Source organism: Enhydra lutris, unplaced genomic scaffold, assembly GCF_002288905.1.
Source record: "Enhydra lutris kenyoni isolate GAN:26980312 unplaced genomic scaffold, ASM228890v2 scaffoldscaffold1311, whole genome shotgun sequence".
In the NCBI taxonomy this organism is placed as follows: Eukaryota; Metazoa; Chordata; class Mammalia; order Carnivora; family Mustelidae; genus Enhydra; species Enhydra lutris.
Genome location: NW_019155395.1, coordinates 1 through 6,005, shown reverse-complemented (window position 1 = coordinate 6,005; position 6,005 = coordinate 1). Strand labels below are relative to the sequence as shown.

The window sequence follows — 6,005 nt, the reverse complement described above, 5'->3', positions numbered from 1 at the left end:
GAGAGTCAATTATCATATGGTTTCACTTATTTGTGGAACATAACAAACAGCATGGAGGACATGGGGTGTTAGGGGAAGGGAGTTGGGGGAAATTGGAAGGGGAGGTGAACAATGAGAGACTATGGACTCTGAAAAACAATCTGAAGGGTTTGAAGGGGTGGGGATGTGGGAGGTTGGGGGAACCAGGTGGTGGGTATTAGAGAGGGCACGGATTATATGGAGCACTAGGTGTGGTACAAAAACAATGAATACTGTTATGCTGAAAATAAATTTCAAAAATGATTTAAAAAAGAAATATATAGACAATATAAAAAAATAAAATAAATTGAAGGTCTTTCCTCAGTCATGATGTATCAAGGGTTTGATAGGATGCATTCGGGGATACGGAGTATAGATTGAATTCCAGTTAAAGGCATGGCAACTTTGTTTGCATTTCACAGATTCTATCCTGCATGATAACTGAGTAGACTGTGAGTTCTGGCTAGAGGCTTGACATACCACTTGTATTGTAATCTTTCTCCTCAGTATAAACTCTGAGATACAGAAAAGGGTGGAGCAGCTTAAAAGTTTGCCCATGTTCTTTACATTTATAACTTTTTCCTCAGTGTGAATTCTGAGATGTTGAATGAGGCTTGACCTCTTATTAAAGACCATGCCAAATTCTTTATATTTGCAAAATCCACTGCAACATACATTTTCTGATGAGGAATCGGGCTTTAACATTGCTTAAAGGCCTTGCCACATTCTTAACAATTTCACGGTTCCTCTCCAATATGAATTCTCTGATGTGGAGTAAGGAGTGAGTCATCCTTAAACGTTTTCTCACGTTCTTTACATTTGTAATGTTGGCTCCACTGTGAATTCCGTTGTAATGAGTAAAGGTTGAACAGTGATGAAAGGCCTTCTCACATTCTTTACTTGGGTAAGGTTTCTGACCTCAAGTATGAGTTCTGTGATGTTGACACAGGTGTGAGTGCTGGATAAAAGCGTGGCCACATTCCTTACATATGTAAGGTCTCTCTCCAGTATGAATTCTGTAATGCTGAGTCAGATGTGAGTGCTGGTTAAAGGCCTTTCCACAATCTTTGCATACGAAAGATCTCTCTCCAGTATGAATTCTGTGATGTTCAGTAAGCTTTGAGTGTTGGTTAAAGGCCTTTCCACATTCTTTGCACACAAAAGGTCTCTCTCCAGTATGAATTCTGTGATGTCGAACAAGGTATGAGTGCCAATTAAAGGCCTTTCCACATTCTTTACATGTGTAAGGTTTCTCTTCAGTATGAATTCTATGAAGTTGAGTAAGATTTGAGTTTAGGTTAAAGGCTTTGCCACATTCTTTACATATGTAAGTTTTTTCACCACTGTGAATTCTGTGATGTTGAGTAAGGCTTGAGTGATGGTTAAAGGCCTGGCCACATTCTTTGCATTTGTAAGGTTTCTCTCCAGTATGAATTCTTTGATGTTGAGTAAGCATTGAGTTCTGGTTAAAGGCCTTGCCACATTGTCCACACTGGTAAGGTTTCTCTCCAATATGCATTGGCTGATGTTGAGATAGTGTTGAGTGCCAGTCGAAGGCTTTGCCACATTCCTCACAAATGTAACTTTCCTGTCCAGTGCCGACTGTATTATGTATATTTAGTCCCGAGGCTTGAATAAACATGTTCCCAGGTTTATTACACCTGTATGAGTTCTTTTCCATGTGAATTCTCTGATAATCACCAACACTGGAGGACTGGTTAACAGATTTCCCAAATTCATTGTATTTATAAGGATTCTGTCCCATAGGCATACTCATATAAAATAAGGTTGGAGATTTGAAAAAGGACTTCCTCAAATTTATCAAAGTTGCAACGATTCTTTGGAAAATGAGTCCTCAGACATATATTAATATTTGAACCCAGGTTACATTTTCTCTCAGATTCACTGTATTGAACAATTCCGTTTTCATCGAATATGTTCTGGTAATTCTGGAGGGTCAGCTGCTCGGTGAAGGATCTTTCAAATGGATCCCACATAGTAGTTTGTTTTTCGGTTTTAAATCTCTGATTTTCAGAAATATTTGACTCAAGTGTCAATCCAATCCTACTTTCAAAATGGTTCAAATAATTACTTTTAGCAGGGACTAGGTAACTTTCCAGATTTTCCAACTTTTCATTCTCCAGATATGTATGTTTGAGCACTTGATCTGAGCCCTTGCTTACAGAAAGACACTGCTTTGCAGAAGCAGGATTAAGAAGAGATGTTTTCTAAGGTGTTTCATATCCTTCACCATTTTGGGCAGTCAGATTCATATTACGGACAGTTGTCTCAGTTTGGATATGTCCTTCATGATATCTTTGATGCCCTTTACTCTCCCCATCATTTTTCCAGTCTATCATTAAGGGTAACTCCTCAAGGGCACTATGTTTATATCTACCCACTGCCACGTTTTGGAAAGAAGATTCTATGCACAGCTTTGGCAGGAAACTCTGGGTGCCATGTGAAGACACAGCTGGATGGAAGGCTACTGTCTCCTTTCTCCTCACATCCCAGAGTTGCTTCTCTTGCTCCAAAAAGATGACCAGGTCTGGCATCCACACAATAAGACCCAAGAAGAGGAGGTGTCCATAGTTCTCTAACATCACATCTCTGTACAGTTCCTGCTGAGTGTGGTTCAGGAATCCCCACTCCTCCTGAAAGAATTCTATGGCCACATCCCTGAATTTCAACAGTCCCTGAGAACTGGCCATTTCTTCATCGTTCACCTTGTCCTCTAGATTTCTTTGTCAGAAGAGACTCGTGGAGAAATCACAGCTGAGTGTGTGGCTACTGTCTCCTTTCTCTTCATGCGCTGGGGCTCTTTACTTTTCCAGAGAAGATGATCAGATCCAGACTACAAACAGCAAGGCCTGGGTGGATGGCTTCTCTCTTCTTTCTCTTCATACCCCAGAGCTCCTTCTCTTGCTCCAAAAAGATGACCAGGTTTGGCTTCCACACAAGATCTGAGCCTCAGCCATCGCACCATCCTTCCCCTCGGGCTCTGGAGGTTCTTCTCCGAGGAGCGTCTAGGCGCAGCCCCAGACACATCGGGGGACGTGCCCTCAGAACTGCTGCAGAGCTGCTTCCTCGCGCCGCCGCTCCATGAAAAATTATTTTAATGTACTGTTGTATCCTGTTGACTAGGGTCTAGTTTAGTGTTTTGGCAGCAATGTTTATAAGAGATATTTTTCTATAATTCTCCTTTTTAAAAATAATTTATTTATTTACTTGAGAGAGAGAGAGACAGAGCATGAGAGGGGAGGGGGTCAGAGGGAGAAGCAGACTCCCCATGGAGCTGGGAGCCCGATGTGGGACTCGATTCCAGGACACCAGGATCATGACCTGAGCCAAAGGCAGTTGATTAACCAACTGAGCCACCCAGGCGCCCCCTAAAATTCTCCTTTATGATGGGGTCTTTTTCTGGTTTTGGGATCAGGGTAATGCTGGCCTTATAGAATGAGTTTGAAAGTATTCCTTCCATTCATAATTTTTGCAACAGCTTCAGTAGAATAGGTATGATTTCTTCTTTAAATACTAGGTAGTAGTATTTCACTGTGGTAAATATTCACTGTGGGGTTCATAGATGGTTTTTATGATGTTGAGGAATATTACCTATACCTTTATACTCTCAACAGTTTTAATCAAGAATGGATGTTGTATTTTGTCAAATGCTATTTCTGCATCCATTGAGAGGATCATATGCTTTTTGTCTTTTATTGATGTGTTCTACCATGTTGATTGATTTGTGAATGTTGAACTACCCTTGCATCTCAGGCATAAAACCCACTTGGTCGCAGTGAATAATCCTTTTAATATACTGTTGGATCCTATTAGCTGGAATCTTGTTAAGAAGGGCCATCTGTACCCCAATGTTCATAGCAGCAACGGCCACTGTCGCCAAACTGTGGAAAGAACAAAGATGCACTTCAATGGATGAATGGATAAGGAAGATGTTGTCCATATATACTATGGAGCATTATGCCTCCATCAGAAAGGATGAATACCCAACTTTTGTAGCAACATGGATGGGACTGGAAGAGATTATGCTGAGTGAAATAAGTCAAGCAGAGAGAGTCAATTATCATATGGTTTTGCTTATTCATGGAGCATAAGGAATAACACGGAAGACATGGGGAGATGGAGAAGAGAAAGGAGTTGGGGGAAATTGGAGGGGGAGATGAACCATGAGAGACTGTGGACTCTGAAAAACAATCTGAGGGTTTTGGAGGGGCAGAGGGTGGGAGATTGGGTGAGCCGGGTGGTGTGTATTATGGAGGGCATGTATTGCATGGAGCACTGGGTGTGGTGCAAAAACAATGAATTCTGGAACACTGAAAAGAAATTTTAAAAAAATAAAAAAAAATTTAAAAAAAAAATTTGGCTTCCATGTTCATCAGGGATATTGGTCTGCAATTCTTTTTGATGGGGTCATTGCCTGGTTTTGGGATCAGAGTAATGCTGACCTCATAGAGAAAGTTTGGAAGTTTTCCTTCTGTTTTTATTTTTGGAACAGCTTCAGTAGATTAAGTATCATCTCTTCATCAAATGTTTGGTAGAATTCCTCTGGGAAGCCACTTGGCCCCGGACTTTTCTTTGGGAGGGGAGGCGTTTTTGATTACAGCTTCAATTTTGTTACTCTTTATTGGTCTATTCAGCTTGTCTATTTCTTCCTGTTTCACTCTTGGTAGTTTGTAAGGTTCCAGGAAAACATCCATTTCTTCCAGGTTGCTTAATTTGTTGGTATATAGTTGCTGGTAATAATTTGTAATAATTGCTTCCATTTCCTTCATGTTAGTTGTGATCTCTCCCCTTTCACTTATAATTTTATCAATGTAGGACCTTCTCTTTTTTCTTTTGGATAAGTTTGGCCAGTGATTTATTGATCATATTAATTCTTTAAAGAACCAGTTTCTAGTTTTGTTGATCTGTTCTACTCTTTTTCTGGTTTCTATTTCATTGATCTTTGTTATAATCTTTATTACTTCTATCCTTCTGCTTGGTATAGGTTTTATTTGCTGTTCTTTCTCCAGCTTCTTTAGGTGTATGGCTAGTTTGTGCATTTGGTATTTTTCTACTTTCTTGAGAGAGACTTGGATGGCCAATATTTCCCTCTTAGGACCACATTTGCAAGATCACATGTTTTTAGCCAATGTGTTTTTCATTCTCATTAGTTTCCATGAATTGTTTAAGTTCTCCTTTAATTTCCAAAAAAGATGGGAAAATATTCCATCCTCATGGATTTGAAGAATACACTTTGTTAAAATGTCCATCCTTCCCAAAACAATTTATACTTTCAATGCCATCCCTAGAAAATAACACTGTCATTTTTCAAAGACCTGGAACAGAAAATATTAAAATTTGTATGGAACAAGAAACGAACCTGAATCATCAAGGGATGATAAAAAAGAAAACACATTACACGACTTCAAGTTATATTACAAAGCTGTGATCACCCAAACAGCATGGCATTGGCACAAAAACAGACACACAGGTCAATGGAACAGAGTAAGGACTCCAGGAATGAACCCTCAACTCTACGGTCAACTAATTTTCAATGAAGCAGGAAAAAATATCAATGGAAAAAAGCCAGTCTCTTCAATAAATGATGCTGGGAAAATTGGACAGCTATATACAGAAGAATGAAACTTGACCATTCCCTTACACCATGTACAAAGATAAACTCAAAATGGATGAAAGTCCTCAATGTGAGAGAAGAATACTTCAAATCCTAGAGAAAAACATAGGCACTAACTTCTTTGACATCAGCCACAGAAATTTCTTTCAAACACCAGTTAGAATGGCCAAAATTAGCAATACAGGAAACAACATGTGTTGGAGAGGATGTGGAGAAAAGGGAACCCTCTTACACTGTTGGTGGTAATGCAAGTTGGTGCAGCCTCTTTGGAGAACAGTGTGGAGATTCCTCAAGAAATTAAAAAAAGAGCTTCCCTATGACCCTGCCATTGCACTACTGGGTATTTACCCCA

At 39.7% G+C, this 6,005-nt stretch overlaps 1 pseudogene; it reads right to left on the bottom strand.

Annotated features, from left to right (window-relative positions):
- Positions 1 to 937: 937 nt before the first annotated feature.
- On the bottom strand, positions 938 to 2,992 carry LOC111140446 (annotated as a pseudogene).
- Between the last annotated feature and the right edge of the window lie 3,013 nt (positions 2,993 to 6,005).